The sequence below is a fragment of the Myotis davidii genome, unplaced genomic scaffold, assembly GCF_000327345.1.
Source record: "Myotis davidii unplaced genomic scaffold, ASM32734v1 scaffold374, whole genome shotgun sequence".
In the NCBI taxonomy this organism is placed as follows: Eukaryota; Metazoa; Chordata; class Mammalia; order Chiroptera; family Vespertilionidae; genus Myotis; species Myotis davidii.
Window position 1 is genome coordinate 159496 of NW_006287082.1, and position 20229 is coordinate 179724.

Sequence of the window (20229 nt, forward strand, 5' to 3'; positions counted from 1 at the left end):
GAAATATCACATGATTTCACTCATTTGTGGGATATAATGATCAACATAAACCGATGAACACAAATAGATCCAGAGACAAATGGCAGGGGAGGGGGAGTTTGGGAGGTTAGCGAGCAACCAAAGGACTTGTATGCATGCATATTAGCATAACCAATGGACACAGACACTGGGGCTGTGGGGGCTTGCCCAGGGTAGGAATGGCTGGAGGAGGGGTAATCGGGGGAAAAAGGAGACATATGTAAAACTTTAAATAATAAATTAAAAATAAATTTTAAAAAAGAATAAAGAAGGAGGATATTGGAAAGAGGTAAACAGGAGGCTTTCATTCCATTGGTTATCCTTTTGTTTTGTTTGTGCTTGAGTTGTTTGTTTGCTTTCAGGTTGGCATTTGCTGGAGAGTGCTTTCATTATTTCATTTTCCTCTTTGTATGCTGAAAATAATTCCTAATTAAAGAAAAATGTTAAACATAAATAGATCTGGGCCTATAGGTCATTAAAAAATATTTTATGACTCCAGAGCTGATGGTTTCAAGAATAAAGGATGTTCAGACAGCTTTTAATCACAGGCTGAAATCATAAAATAAAATCATATTTTTTTTACCCCTATAACTGAAGTTTACAAAAATTAGTTACTCAATATGGAACTGAGAGGGGAGACCTCATAACATTTTTAACTCAAAAGTCCTTTATAAACCAACTAGATTGAAAACATTTGAGGCATTGAAATGTTGACTTGAGAGATTCTACAGAGAGAGTTGGTTCAGGTGTTCATTAGTTCAAGAAACCTTTATGGAATGCCTACCTTGGGGAAGGAACCTTAAGTGTTACTGGGGACACATAGATGAATGTGTCCGCAAGGGATTCATGGTCTTTAGGGGCAAAGGATCGGGGTAAACAAATAATTATAGTACAAACTATTAATTGCCTTACAAAAGATTTAATTGATGGTCTATATCTGTCTATCTATCTATCTATCTATCTATCTCTGTCATTTCTCTATCCTCAATACATATAAAGCATTAAGCACAGTACTTGGTACATAAAGAGTTCTTAATAAATATTATTGTATGATCTATTACTACCTATAATTTCCAGATTTTTGTTATTTTATAGCAAGCAGAGAGAAATCTTTCAGGACTAATTATTCAACCTTGTCACTCTGAGATGTTTGTGAGACTGTGAAACCTTCGTTGAAGCTCTCAGGCAAAACTGTTAACTGCTATGCTATTGTAGGGCCTGGAAATATTTCTATAGCTATAGTTATTTGGCCATATTTTAATGATGGGTTACATAACTCGGCTTTAACTACAAGATATGTTCATTTAAGTCAGGCACTATCTCTTGTATGTATATGCCCAGGGCTTAGAATGCAGGATGTGGCAAAGTAGGTTTAGAATTGTGAGTGTGCAAAACACAGAGTTTATTCTTGTATTATTACTTATTAATTCTTGTATTATTTTCCATACAAACAACTGTAAACCTCCCTGTGTAAGAGGTGATCAATAAATGGTTGGTTGTTTCAATGAATACATCCTACAAAGGGTTCAGAAGTGGGGATGAAGAGATTAGTTATCCAACATGCTTCCTAAATATTTATCTGAATAAAAGCAGTTTTGAGGCTTGCAGAAAATGAATATCATGGTTTGGGCTTTAAGGGTCAACACTTGACTTACCTCTAAGGAAAAAAACTCTGAAGTTTCTAGCTCATATGAGTGGTTCCTTTTGCGATTCCCTCACCAACACGGTGCCTCTGCAATCTAATAGTAAAATTTTGCTCTAAAATAATGTTCTTGCCCTATTAAATGTAATTTTAATGCATTTATTATATGAAAATAAAATAAAGAGAAAAGTATGAGCCTGTAATGTAAAAATTTTATAAACCGTAGGGTTATATAGAAAATATACCTGAGTTTTGGTTTTAACTCCAGAAAAACTTGAAGTTAAGGTTTAAATATCAACCTTAATCAAATATGATGGACTTTTCATTGCATTTTCAATGCGATAATAATTCTGTTTTGAATCTGTATGGTGTGTGTGTGTGTCTGATTTTATGTGCTGGATAAACTAAAATAGTACTTTTTTTTTCAGAAAGGTAAATTATTTTTTTAAAATTTGCAATCATAAATTTAACTGATCAGGTGATTGTATTTAAAATGAGTTAGTGGCAACTTATTTATTTATCAAATATTTATTGGACACCTACCATGTTTTTGGTCACTGAGGATGTATCAGTAAATAAAAGGGACAGAGGTCCCTCCGTGCTCAATACTTTCTGATAATTTTTAAAAATCCAGTTATTTTTTATATTTTAAAATCCAGTTATTAATAGGTAGCTAATGTTGTCCTTGACAAGAATGGACCATTGTGTTTTTGAAATAGATATTACATATGTATTGCATACATAACTCTGTATTACATATCTATCATGTATAAAGAGTCTATACATGATTGACTACCTTTTTGTACAATTTTCACTAACTCAACTGGTCTGCAGAAAAGACGTGGATATCCATTTGTATAACTCAATATGCTGACAAAATCCTAGCTTCAAAGACATGTGGATAACTTCAATAGTCTGAATTTGATTACACTTTACATATGGGAAACAAAGAAGTATATAGGGATTTCATACTATAACCCCATTAAAATCAATGAGAACTCTGCACACCTGAACACCTGCTCACAATTCAGAAATTCAGGCCGACACTTCCACTTAAAAAATCACTAAGTCGGTAGTCTGCTAGTCTTTGGGGATCATAACTTTATCATCTCATTTGCTTTCTCATCTAACTTTGTCATTCATTCTACAAACCTATTCCTATGGGTAAGAAAATTACACACTTCTCTTAATCTGATGTGATTCAGGGGGTGTAGATCCTTTTTGAAGAGTAGCTCAAAACCTAGGTAAATGGGCAGCTATCTTAGAAATATCACCTACTGGAACTTTGGGAAATACACACTGCAAGCTGTCCTCAAATATGAATTTGTTAGAAAAGAAAAGGTAAATTTTTAAATTCGAAAAGCTTGTGAACAAAATTCATTTTATAGCTGTGAATCAATGCCATTAGTGGGTAAGTAATTATTTTGACTAATAGCATTATAATGAATTAAAATCCATTTGGAAGACCAAAAATCAACAAATTAATTAATTGCTTTCATTCACAGTAACTTTGAAGGTTCTTCCATTTTAAGTTTTTATGGAATATATCTAATTCCTCTTTCTAGAGTGTTGTTTTTTCCCTTTTCAAAATTCAGATATTCTGGTATCTTACCTTACATTGCTCTATAGTTTTATTTTTTTACCAGGGAGAAAGAAATGTAAGTAAGGTAAAATGAAAATAAGGCATATTTAAGAATATCTTTAGAATCTTAGCCTAGTAACTATTTGTCTATTTACTATACATCACAAATTAATTTTACCTACTCTTTGGGTAACACCAACATTTGTTTTTATTTTTGAATAAATTGCTTGAATTAATATATACATTGGAAAAGTACAAACCTCCATTAACAAGCTTATGTTTTTAAAAAACTGGCCTTAGTAATTAATTTAATGGTTTTAGCTTTTACTGTATTTTAAGAAAGGATTTATTTACTTTTTAATGGCAAATAGTTCTTATTTCTCCACAAATGATTTTAATTGGACATAGAATTATAGATGTCTATCATAATTAATCAATACTCTGATATTTCAGAACAATTCCTCTAACAATGAAGTTTTTATCTGTTTCTCTGGAGCTGGATATCATACCAGCTGCCTCAGTAAACGCCAGTAAATAACTACTCATTTTCTTGGTGGTATTTGATTGATTTTCTACAAGTGTATTGTTAAAATTTTGATTGAAGTATTAGAACATTATTTAGTAGAATCATAGCCTATTGGGAATGAAGGGTCCATCAATATGATGTATCCAACCCCATCTGATTACAGGCAAGCCCCACTAAATTCACTCAATGACAAACAGCAACTGGGCACTTGGATTGGATTTTGCCCATTTGGTTCAGCTGGTCACTTCAAATTGTTAGTGATATATTTAGTATATTTTATGTGTATTAAGAATACTACTTTGATGGCATCTCCCTTAAATTAGACTAAATACTTGTTTAAGGGAAATGTAAATACAAATATTTCATTTACAAAATAGGGTTTTCTGAGCAACTCAATAGTGCTTCTATTTTTGGAGCACTATAAACAATCTAAGAGCACAACCTCCTGTGAGACGTTCTATTAGCTACCAAATCCTTTCCCCAGGGAACCTCATCCTTGCCTCCCTTCCATTTCCTCACATCCAGTCATTGAACACCAGGGCTGAAGAGGAACTGGAAAGTCATGTGACCTCATGTAGTGCCAATTTTTTTCTTGAATTTAACCCCTCCTTTCTGTTGTCTCATTGTTGCTGCTTAATCATCAGGACCTCATGGACATCCTAAAGGACTGCAATTTTTACTTCTCCGATTCATAGTCCGTACTTCCCACAAATGTATGTGCCTCACACACAAACAGGATTACATTATACCCAGCCCCCTGACTCCTTAATTCTTGTTCTTGCTTGAAGTAATTGAAACCAACTCTCTCACGGAGCCATTCTGCACTCTTCCCCCACTTTCTCCTGTGGGTGTCGTCTTGCAGCCTTGGCTATTACTAAACTCCTATCGGGCAACTAGGAACACTACTCAACCATTTCCACCTTCAGAAATATTGAATCTGAGCCAGCCTCAGTTGCATTTTTGTTTTTGTTTATGCATTTTAAACTTAAAAGGAAAGCTACCTTTATATTTTAATATCTCTATTAACCGTAAGTCTTTGCGTTTTAAAGTAAAACTATTATAATTTAATCAGTCTAAATGAACCACTTCCTCTTTTTTGCATCAGTACTGTTTTGGGTGTACACTGGACTTTCTCTCTTTGTGGCTCTTTTAGGACAATGGTGTTTTATGCTTTTCTGTTTTCTCCACAGCCAATGAATAGTGCATTTTCTCCCCCAGTAGAACGAAAGCAAGAATTTTTGTCTGATTTATTCCACACTTTGTTCCCAGCTTAGAGGACAGCTCCTAGACCCTCAGTAAACACTTATTAAATGAACAAATAAGTTTGCTTATTACTATTTGATGCTGACTGCACTGGTTTGAATTGAACACTTCTTGAAAAAATATATTTGCATGTACTTCCTGATTAAGATTTTGGTGAGTCATTCTCTTAGCACATTTCTAAATAAATTAAAACCCAAATGATCTAAAATGGGGAGGATTTTATTGTATCAAAGAGGAAAGAATTGTGTCAATGCATGTTCCTTTGCTTTCTCTTGGGAGATAAAGTAGAGGAGCCATATATTTTCTGATTATTTCTCTATGATTTGCTTGTGCCTAAATATAAAGGGAAATATTCCAGACAATTTTTCAATGTATAAAACTTAAAATGACCTTTGCCATGGGTGATTAGTTTGGACTAGATGTAAAATTCACTTCCTTGCTAAAATATTTTGTTTCTGTTTCTTAATCCCCAACTATCATTAACATGAGTCCTATAAAATACAATGTAGGAAATACATTTTAGAAGTTAACAATATCTTGTAGGTTAATTAAATATTTAGAATACAATCAAGTTTCAGATCAGAATAAGAATTTAGGAACACAAAGTGATAGCAAATCTGAATCACCAAGAAAGGGGCTAAAATTCTATAGTGAAGGGTCATCCCAAGAAGTTGCCATAATCCAAGCTTCACCACAATAAAATAGATGGGTTCTTCACAGCTTGCCTAATATTAATCCAAAAATTGCCATTACTTATAAAAATACATTATCCATCTATTTTTTATAAATTGTGAACTTAAAAGTACTTTCCTTTTTCAAAAAGAAGGCAGATGGCAAATGCAAAAAAATTCTGGCTTTGGAGGAAAAAGAAAAAAGTACCCAGATTTGAGCCTTCTAGGTATATTCTCTATTTTCTCAGCTCTGATTCAAAATCTGGAAAATTAGTTTAGTTTCACCTATTTTGGTTTGTTAATAAAGCATTGGTGTTCGGCCAGGATGCCCCAAATCGTCCTAATGGCATGAGCCTGGTGGAGCCCTGAGAATGCCATCAGACTTCCCCTCCCTTCGCCAAGCATCTTCACTTGTACTTAAGTATAGATATTGAACACCCATGCAAGGCTTAAAAAATGGTTTCACTGATATTAAAAGCTTGATAACCACAGGAAGCATGTATATAAGCTAGAAATTAGCATGAACTCATAAGCTTCTATTATTGGTTCATATATGCGAAATCTGTTAAATGTTAAAAACATGAATGGCCTGTTACTAAATCGTAACCTTGCAGGTCACCTGAATAAAATGTCTTACAGAGGAGCCCATCTCGTGAAATTAAGCCAGGATGCAGGCATTGGTTGCTACCACCTAAGATTTTATAGCCACTTACTTGTGCCTAGTAAATTAGGTTTTTGTAGAACTGAGCAGTGAGAACAACCATAAGGAATATTGTATGCTTTAAAGTCCAAGAAAAGTAATGTGAAAATACCAACAGACCTTTTTCATCATTTAAGCTAGAAACAAATTCTCAAGCCCTTTAAAATCGCAAAGAACTTGGAGCAAATGATGTTGTTTAATTTGATCAAGATTATAAGGGTTCTTAAAAAGAGAAACAAAATCCACACACTAGCTGGAAGCCTAAAGTGTACAGAGACTTCACATCTTTACCAACAATCTAGTAAAGGATTATTATGAGAAGTTGGGGGAATGGGAATATGTTTTTTAAAGTATGCAGGGTTTTAAGGTGGAATGTTTGTATTATGATTTACATTACATGCATTATAACAATTTTTAGAAAGGACTTTTAATGTCCTGATATTACATTTTATAGAATTCTTCTTTGAAAATATTCTGCATTTTAATTAATCCTGTGAATATCATGAAAATGACAAAATTTAACTCAGCAAGCTTCTAACCCATAGAGTTAATTATGAGTGTTACATGATTTATAAATAATTCAACCCATCAAAGTACAGTGATAATAATAATAATATCACTGTTGACTACATCAGATTGAAATTAATCAAGTATTGGTATCTTGGGCTCTGAGAAAAATATTAAGTAACAGCATTCTATCATTGCAGTAGTGTGAGTGCTGATGAAAGAACTGGTGGTTAGAATTCTCTTGTGGAATTAAATATGTCAAAACAACTTATGCACAGTGGAGCTTACTTTGCATAAAAGCCAAAAAACTTGAAAAACTTAACAGACAATCATAGCATGGAAGTACAGTAGTAGAAGTGGAGTAATTTGAAACATTACTAGAAAACCATTTGAATTTTCTTAGGCCAGCCAATTGGAATGGTTGTATCCAGGGTGATATTCAAAGTATTGGATAGCAGCATGACAGGCACTGACCAGCCAGACAGACATGCAGTGTGGTATATCTCAGCCCAGCGTGCCCATACACTGCAGAATTGTGGGGGTGAAGAGTTTAAAAGTAGGTAAGGAGACCCCAATATCCCCTAGATTCCAGGATACAATCATAAAAGTCCTGACCTGGGGATGACATCCCCGCATTTATTTACTTTTGAAAGTAACCAAGGTGAAACTAACAAAGAGGAGTTTAGGAACCACTGGATTGGATTCTACAACCTAGTTCAGTTTAACTCAAGTTGAATGGCCAAGTGAATAAATTCCCTTGTGAATAAAGAATTCTCTCATTCATGGGCTTCAAGTGTGTTGACTTGGGTAGGGCCAAATGTATGTATCACAGGAAAATGAACCCCAAAGCAAACAGCAATTTCGAGTATTATCTAGTCAAATTCATCCAAATCAATTCCTTGTTTATAGTTCGCGTTGCTTAGAAATGGGCAGTCTTTTGTAATTGACGCTGCAATAGGTACATGACTTCTTGCAGGTGTTTTGAAAACCATGTCCATTTTAACATCTCTCTTAGTTATTGTTGATAGAGTTGATGTGGCTTTCCCAGGACGACAAACCGACAATGTGCATCACATTTTGAACCAGCTTTTAACTTCATCTAAGTCACATGGTGAATTGTCTGAAGGCAGGTGTAGGACAGGTTCATTGAGCTATGTACACACGCAAACACACACACAGATGTTTATATTAGCAACATTGAGAAACAGATCCAAAATGGTGGAGGGACTTTTTATTAGGTTGATTTTGTGTTTGTGTTGTGCCAGTTGACACTGAACTGATGAGACTGCATCCATCGTTAGGGTTAGGAATCGTAGGTGAAGGATGTGAAAGTTACATGATTGCTAATACTATGTTCCAAACACCCACTGAGCTTTTTTGGTTTTGTTTCCTTTTAGGTTAGCCTAGTTTTATTAAAAATGTGTTTCCACACTGACATATCTGGAGTGTTATTAATGGTGATACGACATTTTATATGTCAAGCTCTTGAAATGATTTAGGTTTAAGAGGCCTTCCTTCCCTCAGTTTCAACTAAAATGATAAATTCTTATGTTCCATCTGTGTTCAAGGAAATGCCACTAATATCATTTCATTTATATAAATACTTGTCAGGTGACTGCCTAATTTTACAGGCCTCTGAGCCTCATCCAAGCATGCCAAGGCCATGGTCCGGGGAAGTTCCTTTGTATTTCAGTTCACGGCATCAAACAAGGCTTTTCCCCTCACTACAAAAAAAAAAAAAAAAATGCAGTTTGAACGTTATCACATCAAAGGGAAAGATGCCATTGTCTGTAAACTGTCTTGGATCTGTCAGAATAAATCAATTATGGGGTAAAATTAATTTGTGGTACCATTTCTATAAACGAGGAAGCCCCCTCCCCCATTGCCTTCTCAGAAATGTAAATATATAATATATAATATATATGTTTTTTTGCTTGGTGAAAAGATACCAGTAAAGTGATAACATCTGGCTGGAGCAAAACGCTGCCAGCTAAGGAATGGTTTCCTCTCTGCGGGTCTGACCAGAGTCTGATGTTGTGCAGATGTTCAGCCAGGCCTGACTGTAAAAGTTATAAACATTGTCATAACATTGTTCGACTTCTCTAGTATTTCCTGTCTTCTGCTTAGCACTTTATTACTAAGTCTGGCCAGCCGCCAAGTGAAATGCAGGGAGTTAGGGCCTCTGGCTTGAAATTTAAAACAAGTCCAGAATTCATTGGGTTTAATTTGATATGCGAACTCTGATAACTCACACTTGTTAAAATAAAGCCGCTTACCCTTCAAGTTAGATTTACACAGCTTTGAGAGAACATGGGAGAAGAGGAAGAAAACACATTTTTCAAAACTTTAATATTGGCGTTTTAGCTCTTGGTTTTAGAGCTGGGAGTTGGGGGGCGGGGGAGGGACGCTGAGCGGGGAACAGCTGATTCAGAGGCTGGACAGCTTACAGCAAACTTGTGTTCATTTCCTGTATTAGATGCAGTTCCCTGGGCACAGAATGGGCCTTTCTTTCAACACTTCTGAGCACGTTCTTTCTCTTGGCTCATTTTCAGATTAGAAAGGCCACATGAGGCTCGTTGCCTATACATCATAACAAAATGGTGAGGTGAAAACAAACGCACGATACACCAGCAGGCTGGTGTTCTGCGAATGGGTATCTCGAGCCAGCTTTAACAGGAACATCATTGAAGCACCAGCATGAAGACATGTTAACCCAATTTTTCCTGTAATGTATACATGATTGATTGGCAATTTTTGGACCACAGGCTGTGGTTAGGATTACATCAATCAGGAAGCAGCAACTCTGGAGGGACTTCCCTGAACGATCAGTGTTTATTGGCGAAAGTAGTTGCCTTTTCTGCTGCCTGTGTCTTTCACGTGTTCATCAGTTCCATCCTTGTCTGACATGTGGTGTCAGTGCCTGAGATGGGCCACTCTTCCTCCTTCTACCCCCTTTCATCATTTAGAATAGCATTTAGATTGCAAGATGGGGGCACCTGGTACAATGTCTGGTACGTAGAATGAATGCACCGATGAAAAGAGAATGAATTTTGGATGAGTGAGAAAGGAGGAGTGAACGAGAATGCATTTACCTGTGCACGTAACCGAAATTGGATTTTAAGCTATTCAGAAGGAGTTGGGGTCACTTTGTGAATGAGCAGCCAGCCAAAGTTTGCCTGTAGAGTATCGCTGACCTGGAGCACTGCACGTACAAATTTATCAGTTCAAGTCAATGTAGTTTTTAACTCCCGTGGGTAATTATATTGCATCATATAATCCTTGTAAATAAAGCAAATCTGTGAAAAAGAATTGGCAGGAGGAGGGATTTGCAAGATGCTGAGAGTGCAAATTCCGGACGCTGATTAGTAGTCATCGATTGTTGATTCACACCACACTTTCATATACTTTTGGGGTAATAGGAAAAGCTTCGTCTGGAATGTGCCATCAGGATTCTGACGGCTGTCTTGTTTTGGTGGGTTTTCATCTGGTTTTGAACATATATAACTCGCTGTGTTCCCCCCAAAGGATGTGTTATGGATCTATGAAATTTTTGTAAGGTGTGAACACTAAAAAACCGTCCCAAGGCTCTGCTGTTAATTTGTTTTTATTGCGGGGGAGGCACGAATGAGGCACATGTGTGCACAGCCACTTTTCACTGCCCTGCGTTTTCATGTGTAATGGGTGTTCGGGGATGCACAGGTGACATGTGAGTTACAGGTCATAACTTCTTTCTTTCTGGGGAAGAAAGAAGTTCCTGACAGAGCTCCTCCGGTCCGCAAGATTCTAAACGTTATCAAACCGAAGGTAGAAAAGAGCCGCGTATGGACTGTCTCTTCACGGTCATGGTTAAACGTTATGTTTAAAAGAGGCAGAGCATTCGCTAGTGATTTTGTTGAAGGGCTCCTCACGAAATCAGTGGCGCTTCATTGTATTATCTAATTTTTGGAAATGGAATGCCAGGCATTTGGGAGTTAAATAGCGTGGAAAATGAAAAGCATGTTCAAAGCATTGGAGAGGGTCGGCGAGGCCTGTGCCCTTCGGAGCAGCTCCCGTGGACATGGGATCTGAATGCTGATCATCTGATCACTCTGGGTTTGGAATTCCATCCCAGACTCCCCACCCTGGTCAGAACAGATGTTTCTCAGACTATAGCGGTGGGTGCACAAAATAGATTTTAGAACTAACCCACTAAACTTACAATCCGATTTTTAAAGAAAGCGTTGGACTCACACTCCTTAGCATTCTCCTTAGCACACAGCCTCATGCCTCTGCTCACTACATGCCTGTGTCTCATTCATCACGGTGCTCTAGTCTCTGTGTTTTCACACAAGAAATTCCTTCACTTTTTTCCCCTCCTCCGTGTGTGTGTGTGTGTGTTCTCTAAATCGCATATTGCTTTGGCATCTTTGAGTGAAGGCCACATGCATTTTAAAGTGTTATGTGTGAAGCTCCAAATATTTCCTGTTATTTAGGAATGCTGTTTTGACCATTATTTTTCCTCCAGCGATCTGATGGGAATCGGCATTCAGTATGTATGCTTTTATTGGAATGGTCAAATTAAACAGCTAGTTGGTGTTTACCAATCTCCTTCAAATATGAAGCAGGCTGATGAGAAAACCTCACCTTAATAGCATGCTCTTCCTCTCCGGTAGTTTGTTACCAAAGGAATAGGTAGCGAAGAACACAGACTGGAAATCATGCCGTCCTGGTGCGGGGCCAGCAGACCACTAGCTAGCTGCCGGAGGGGAAGCCAGCAGCTTTCTGCTGTCAGAATCCACATGACTCAGACAGAGCAGAAGCTCTGAAGCCTTTGGATTTGTTTGCAATGAGAGATTTGTTGTGGATTTTTAACAAGGCTCCAGTGTGTGCGCCATGCTTAGTAAATATTGGCCTTCAGGGTATTTTTCAGTCATGCTGAATGGACTGTTGGTTTCCCCAAACTGCAAAATGCAGAAAATCCATTTTCCTCATTTTGTTGCCATTGAGATTGCGTCATAGGTTTTGCAGTGCAAAAGCAAAGTGAGATCTAGCACAGAGTTCCATTGGAGACCTGGAAAAGCGATCAGGAAAAAGAAAGGTACATGTGGTTGTATAAACAAATAGGCCTAGAAAGGACATATAGAAGTACTGAGTAGTTAAATTGTGTAAACTAATTGAAACATTTTTTTAAAATATATTTTATTGATTTTATACAGAGAGGAAGGGAGAGAGAGATAGAGAGTTAGAAACATCGATGAGAGAGAAACATCGATCAGCTGCCTCCTGCACAACTCCCACTGGGGATGTGCCCGCAACCCAGGTACATGCCCTTGACCGGAATCGAACCTGGGACCCTTCAGTCCACAGGCCGACGCTCCATCCACTGAGCCAAACCGGTTTCGGCAAATTGAAACATTTTTATTTCATTTCTTTAGAAAGGGGTAAATTAATAAGATCTTAAGTATTATGACTAATGTAATAAACTATAATTGCCTTCTCCTATATTATAAGTTGAATGAACATGCCTTTTAAATTTTATCAAAATTTATCTTACAGAAAGTAAGTTTATAAGAAATAACCATAGTAGAATGTATGTGGTAAAGCTTATGGGGAAAAACTCAACCTGTCATCAAATGTTTTATTTTTTTATGTATTTCGTATTCTTTTTGCCAGGAGATGAGTTGATGTTGACCGTTATGTTATATTTAAGGGTTACTTGACATCTTAAAATTAATATTTAAAATTTACTTTCAAATCGTGATCGACAAAGTTCTTATATTTGGTCTCTAAGAAAGTATTTTAGGAGCAAGCATAGTTATGTCCGGGTTATCCAATTAACATGGGGTATCCAAGCGTTAGAGCAACGGTTCTCAACCTGTGGGTCGCGATCCTTTTTGCGGTTGAATGACCCTTTCACAGGGGTCGCCTAAGACCATTCTGCATATCAGATATTTACATTACGATTCATAACAGTAGCAACATTACAGTTATGAAGTAGCAACGAAAATAATTTTATGGTTGGGTCACAACATGAGGAACTGCATTTAAAGGGCCAGAAGGTTGAGAACCGCTGCGTTAGAGTTTCATTTCAATTGTTTAATGGTGAAGCGGTCCAAAGAAATGAAGTTGTCCAGCAAATGAATGCGCTTACATGCTTTACGTTCTTTTAGAAAATGGCCAACATTCATGTAGTAAGTGCAGGACCTCAACTCTCCAAATTGTGATGAGTTGAGGGTGTGGAGAGGTATTTAAGGTCATTGTTCTGCCCCTGATGGAGAGACACCTATTTGAGCCTGGATTTGAGGAACCTTTCTCTGGCCTTGCGCATGGAAGAAGGGCCGGGAAGAGGGGACTTCTCCATATGTTGTCCATTTGGCTGTCAGCACTCGTTCTGACAGAGAAGAACAGGGTCTGGAGTGACTGCTAGTCTGTCTTAAAGTATGGTAATGAGGCTAATTAGGAGAGATGAGAGCTGAGCTAGATTTGTGAAGGCAATTATCCATATAGCTTTTGTGCCATGCTTTATCTTTATCAGATTCCTCTTCCCTAATTTTGTCATTCCTCAGACATCACAAGAATAATGAAAATGTCTGAAGCAATAGGAGCAAGGTGGTTGGGAGGAAAGAATAAAATATACTACTGACTATTCTGTGAACCTGCTTTCTATTGGGACAAGTCTTGCAATCCAGATTTGGAGCATGGCTAAGATGGTTCTTACTAGCATTGTTGTTGTTTCATTTACATAAATGAAAATTAATTGTGCTTTATTATGATGAGCCTATATATCATCTCCTTTGGTAAGTGAACAGCATTTTCCTTGGTTCTTTTATGTTAATCATCATGGCTAGTCAGTAGTTTGTGTACTTGAAAGGAAAAGACATCAGAGGCTTACAAAGCAAGCATAAAATGTATTCTCTTTTATGTGATTTAGAAAGTTCAGACATTTAAGTTGGTATTTTCAAAGGTTTAATACATTTTAACTTTGACAACAATTAGGAAAGTCAACGAATGGACTAAGATCCCTACACAGGGATTTCACAGTAGGTGACATTGAACGTAAGTGTTGTTTGTTCTTAAGTATCTAATTACAAAAGTTAACAGTTAAAATACTTTTTTAAAAACCTGGTGAATCATTTCTGAATAGTGCTAGTGACATTTCTTCTGAGATAATATAAAATATGGCATTCTAATAACATCACATTATTTCTAAAGTATAATTGTAATTTTAACACCACCACCTTTGTCCAAAGAAACGTGGAATTATTTAAGACTAGAGGTCTGATGCATGAAATTTGTGCAAGGGTAGGCCTTCCTTCCTCCAGCTGCCAGCACCGGCTTCCCTCACAGTCCTGGCTTCGTCCAGAGGATGTCCAGTCTAATTTGCATATTACATTTTTATTAGTATAGATTACAATAAAGTTAAAAAGGGTTGGTTTAATCCAATAGGAACCCAAACTGGGTTTGATTGGTAATTGTTTGTGCTCACGTTACATATGAGCATAATGTTTTATTACTTTTAGCAATTTTATTATAATTTTATTTGTTATGTCTTTCATTCAAAAGTTCATTGGCCTGTGAGCTTCTTAAAGTCATAAAGGAGGCATCCATATTTTTTTTTTTGGTAGGATTAATGAAAAAGGTCAAGTAAACCCAGAACAACATATAGGCAGAAAATCAGTTTAAATTGATAAACAATTTTTCTACATATAAAAGCACTAATTCATTAGCAAATCAGGGAAACTCCAAGTTGTCTCATGTTGTGATACTCACAGGACTAAGATACTTGGATGCAAGTATGGGGCAAAGGTGTAGTAAGTAGTTTGGTAAAGAACTTGTAGCTTAACCCAGAAGGTCACAGTACAAGTAGAGCTAAAAGACTCAGTGACTCAAGCTTGAAGTGCTCTGAGAATCACTAGGATATCTTGTTAAAAGTATAGATTCGTGGCTCTCAAAACTGGTGATTCTGATTCAGTGGGTCTTAAGTGGGACAGAAGAAACCCCACATTTTTAAGCAAGTACTCCTGGATGAGTGTGATGCCAGTGATGTGTGGACCACACTGTAAGAAGCACTGTTCTAGATCAAGAGATTTGCCATCCCAGATATCAGACTGTCAGAGCAAGGCTCAGCAGTAAGAGTAGAAAGGAGGCTTGAATTGGTAACCTCAGAATCTGCACTCTGTTAGGTTGAACTTGATAAAATGGCAACCATGTAAGGTCCCATCTGTAATTCTGTCTTTGTCAGAATGAGCTTTTGTAATTCCCATAACCTTCCTAGATGCATGTTCACCTATAAATTAGTTCTAGCATTTGGGGATTCTAGAATGGCCATAGACAGAGAATACAGACTGGGACTGAAATTAGGAGGATGCACACACATTAGAAACTGAAAAATAGGAGTGATCAGAAACCACGCCAGGGGTGAGGAACCAAGAAATTCAGAGGAGGAAAAACAGGAAACTAAATTGATGCAAGATTCTTGCTCCGAACTGAAGCAGCCTTCAGCCTCAGGCTCAGGTCACTTCCCTGCTTGTTTGTGAAACAGGAACCAATCTCAGTACAGCTCGACCAGGTCCTGCAGGTGGAAGCAGGTAATTGGAAGCAGCTGGTGCAGGTGAAAAGTGTGAGATTAGGGGAAAGCAGCCATTTTTTTTTTGGTCTGATAGGAAACAAAGCCTTTTCTTATGGGAGAAGCAAAGAGTAATATACATACACTGGTCATGTATGAATGGCACATTGCTTTTTATGTAAATGAAGTCTCTCAGATAGCTTGCAAACACTTGCCTGAGTATTTTAAACATTCTCACTCCACACATCCTTACATTTTGTATGAACTCTCTAAAGAAACACTTTTCAAAATCAAAGCAACCTGCAACCCATATACCTACACCTGACCTATTACAAAATCCAAATGTGTGCAGGCCAAATCATTATTTTACAGTACTTTTATTCCAATTCAGAATTTAAAAGTAATCAGTGTTTGAAAGAAAAATAATTCTGTAGGAAATAATTATATTTACTAAGTGGGAAAACAATCATGATAAATATATGCATCATATATCTTTCATATTTTTATAAATGTATCCATGAGTAAAAGGCTGCTTTTTATATTAAATCCACCAGGCATTAATATTCATAGATACATTTCTTAAATTTGCAGTGGCAATATAGCAATAACGTACTGTTATCTTAGTAATTTTTCTCGGGTAACTTCATCTCTTGATACTGATTTTTCACCTTTTGTTCAAGCAATATTTTGAAAGAAAACTATCTTTAAGTTAAATTCATGGCCTCGTTTTCTTAAGTTTATAATTTGAGCCATTGAATTCTAAGTTTTGCTGGCCGATTAAAAGTCAGAGTTTCCTGCCTCTAGAATTCACAGTCTAATACGGTAACAAACAAGCTATTTGATTCCTCGTAGGCTTTTTTGGTTGTTTCCTTAAGTGAGGGAGTAATTTTGGTGCAATTTAGTTCCAACATCTCTGGACCAACTTGCAGAGGAATCTGATTTCAGATACATGATGAGAATAGGGAAGTATTTCAACAAGACTCACTGAAGGGAGGTTTGGGGAATGTTGCAGAAGGGGAAAGTAGTAAGAGGAATAAAATGTTTATTTGGCTGATGTGGTAGACTTTGACAGCACAGGAGAAATAAAGCAAGTGACATGGAGCTTCCTTAGAAGAGGTGTTAGAAACCAAATTTTAGAGAGTTCTTGGAAAAGCAGATAGAAGAGCTGGTTTGATCTGGACCTAAGAAGATGGGTAGAAAGGATTTAAAGCAGTTGATTACATTCTTCATTCGTTCACACATTCAACAAAAATGTGTTAAGCACCTGCTCCATTGCAGGTACTGTGTTGGACACTGAACAAGGTGGTAAGAAAGCACAGTGTCCATCGGAGAAAATAAAGGCTGACATGTACAGAGTCCAAGTGAATGGCATGTGGCCCCATGTGGGTGGAGCAGAGGGGTGGTGGTGGAGGGAGTTGATGGATGATAAGCTGACCAGATGAGGTTGGAAGGAGAGCACTAGCCCATGCTGTTCTCTAAATGATGAGGAACTTTAAATGTTCGGGGAGATGGGAGACCGGTATTTTAGATCTCTTTTGAAGACACTGTAGATACATTAGGCATGGAGATGCATTTTAGACACTCATGCAAATGCTGGTGTCAGCCCATTAGGAGATAGGAGATGGCTACATTTGTTTTGAGGAAAGGACTGGGGATTGAAACTGGAACTATAATCAACATTTATTGAGTACTTTCATTGAGCACTGAATTAACTCCTTCAGCACTTGTATCAAAGTGAGCATAAGCAACTTGCCCGAGGTCACTCAGTGAGCTAGTGTCAGAGACCCGCAACTCAGAAAAGGACTAGGATAAATCATATCAAAGGACTTGAAAGTTATCATGGCAATTGAAATCCTTGTAGGAGCCACGCAGGTTGTGTAAAGGCCCAGGCTCAGAGGCCCAGGGGTGGAGAGGCAAGTACACCTTCTGAAAAAGGCTGCCACCACCACCTGTGCTGTGTCTGACAATGCGATGAAAAGGCACCTTGCCATTCTGGATTTTACAAGTGCCAGGAAAACCTAGAAAAAGGCAGGGGATTTTATTTGTGATCACCAATTTATAAATGTTGACAACTAGTCCAGGTTTTCCTGTTGTCCTACTACACTGTATGGTTTACCTTTCACCCCCACCGCCTCCAAAGCAAGCAAACAAACAAAAAGCACACACTGGCTGCCCTATGTTCCCCAGGAAGATAATTCTGATTTTCAATAAAAACCTTGGCGATTCTTGCCTACATTGCATATATATTCATGAAGCCCCCTATTTCTTGCCATGAACAGAATCATAAAATTTTCAACTATAGATCTCACCACAGTTTCAGTTTTAGGTGGAAATGTAAACGTACTTTTCACTCACATGTTACAAACAAAAATAGAAAATCAGATTTATTTATTTTTTTACTTCAGGAAACCAATAGGCGAAATCGTTTGTTGCTGCTTCCACTGTCACCCACACCGCGGGTTTGATTCTGTATAGAACCAGGAAATCTAAACAGGACATCTGACGTCCGTCCTCCATGTGTTTCCAAATAGCCACAGACGTTGCACCAGGCAGACTAAATAATGAACTTCATTGCCATTGTTTTTACTCAGTGTTACCCACAGAGGTTCAAATATTAGTGATCCTGTGGGTCCAATCCTCGGCTTTGCATTCATGAAGTTTAATAATAAAAAGTCATAAAGTTGTGCTAGTGCTTTAAAGGAAGTAACATCAAAAACTTGTGAAAAGCTACCATGATCCTCAACACACACACACACACACACACACACACACACACATGCACACTTTTGGGGGGAGACTTATTTGCGTAGAATGAAGCCTGATTCACCAACGAAGAGGAATAATGAGGCCATTTTTCATTATTTTCCCAGCGGATTTTAAAATAGTTACCTCATAAAATAAATAGTTTAAGTTTCCACATTACTTTTGCCTTTAATCTCTGCCTGTGATGCAAATAAATGAGTGGAGATTTTTATACTCCCAAAGGTTTCTTCAAGGCAAATATATTAAAAACAAACATCCAAGGTAAGTGTAATTTCTCACTAACACAGCAGCTTACAGAATGCTGTGGTTAATAGAGGGGAAAATGCTTTGTTCAAACAAATCTCCAAGTAGGTTTTTAAAAATATTTGCCATTCAAGTAAATCTACTCGACGTGATCTTGTCTTCACAATGATGTTTCTCGAACTTGCACTCCTTCAAATGGAAGACTTGAGAACTGAACTGGGCCGCCCAACTATAGAAACATGCATTTGGGGTGTGGGTTTCCGTGGAAAGGTTGGACCCAAACTGCTTTTGATGTGAACACCAGCAGGGAGGGGAAGGTGTTAGAGAGCTTTTATAAAATTAAAAACCCATGTGCTAAAATTAGAAATAGTTTTACTGTCCTTGTTAACAGGCTACCGAGTTAACCTAGATATCTAGCTACTCACAGCAATAGTCTACCTTGGTGAAGCTCTAATTACAGCCTCTGAACTTTGCAGTAAGTTTACAGCTTAAACATCTGAGTGATGCTGCCTTTCGAAAGCCCTGTGAAGCTAGAAAGGCGGCCTAATTAAAACAAATCTTGAATAAACCACTTCATGGAGATAGAAGTTTGATGGTTGGGTATATCAAAAATTGTTACCAGATGTTGTGCAGAGGCCTTAACAGTTTAAAGACCATGAAGATTTTTTTTTTAACAAAGCAAAAATATTCTAATTGAAGTTGTCAGCAGGAGTGAGACTAATATGCCTGTGTTTGATTAAATAATAGTTTATTTAACATTCAGTGTGGCCCAAAATTGGCCCAGACAAAGTCAGAAAACATTTTAGCCAGAAAACAAACTGAAAGCACCCTCTAGGTAACTCTCAGGCCCTGTGGTTTGACAATGTCCATTTTCATTCCGTTATTGCCCATTATCTTCGTATGGCGGGCCAAAGGTAATCTGCAGCAACGTCTTAGAATCTATTCCTTGATTTTCCAAAAAGGAACAAAGTTAGGAGAGCAATCCCAACTTAATATAAGACTTAGAAAGCACCATGTCTTTTTCTGTTATAAAAATGTAAACATCTGTATCACTTGGAGTTATGTGTTTTAATGTAGACCTGCTCTCACGGGATGTAGCTGTGTGGAATAGAGGAGTGAGAGACTCAATGTGGTCCTGTTACGACTTACAGGCACCTTTTCTTGATTACATGATAGGGGCACATAACTACTTCCTTCCCCGACGGTGGACAGCTGTGCGCTGCTCTGCTCGGGGATGAAATGCAAGAATGCCCTTCTTTTGAAGAACATTCCTTCCTACTGACTTGAGCCTCTCTCTCTCCTTTTATCTCCTTCTGCTCAGGCACATACTAGCCCTGCACCAATGAACAGTGGGCAATACCTTGATCTTTCCCAGAATCAAAATTGGTTGCCTTTTATTTGACAAACATTTAAGACATCGTCCTCATAGGATCATAGGGAATGGTTGCATTTTTTTTTAAATGGACTTCCCACATCGTGGTCAATGCCCGAGCGATCATTTGCTCGCCGTGGTGCACAGAGGTCTGGGTTTTGAAAAATAGAGGGCAGTTTACTCTGCGGCAATTATGAGAAGACAACTACGCTGGAGGGTCATTAATCATTGAAGCATTCAAATAAAACGAACTGTTTCTTTTTAGATCTAAAGTGCAGCCCATAACACGACTGAACTAACATTAATGGGAGAAGGGGCTGAAAAGACGGGAAACAGCTGTTGGCCTCTCTGCGCGTGTGCCACGGGCCCTAATCAGAGGGAGATACTGTACACAGTC

The 20229-nt window shown here is 37.6% G+C and overlaps 1 protein-coding gene across 1 annotated transcript in view; it reads left to right on the forward strand.

Moving 5' to 3' along the window:
* Positions 1-20229, forward strand: part of TRPS1 (trichorhinophalangeal syndrome I) — a 191751-nt gene that overhangs the window by 140121 nt on the left and 31401 nt on the right. The window lies entirely within an intron of this gene.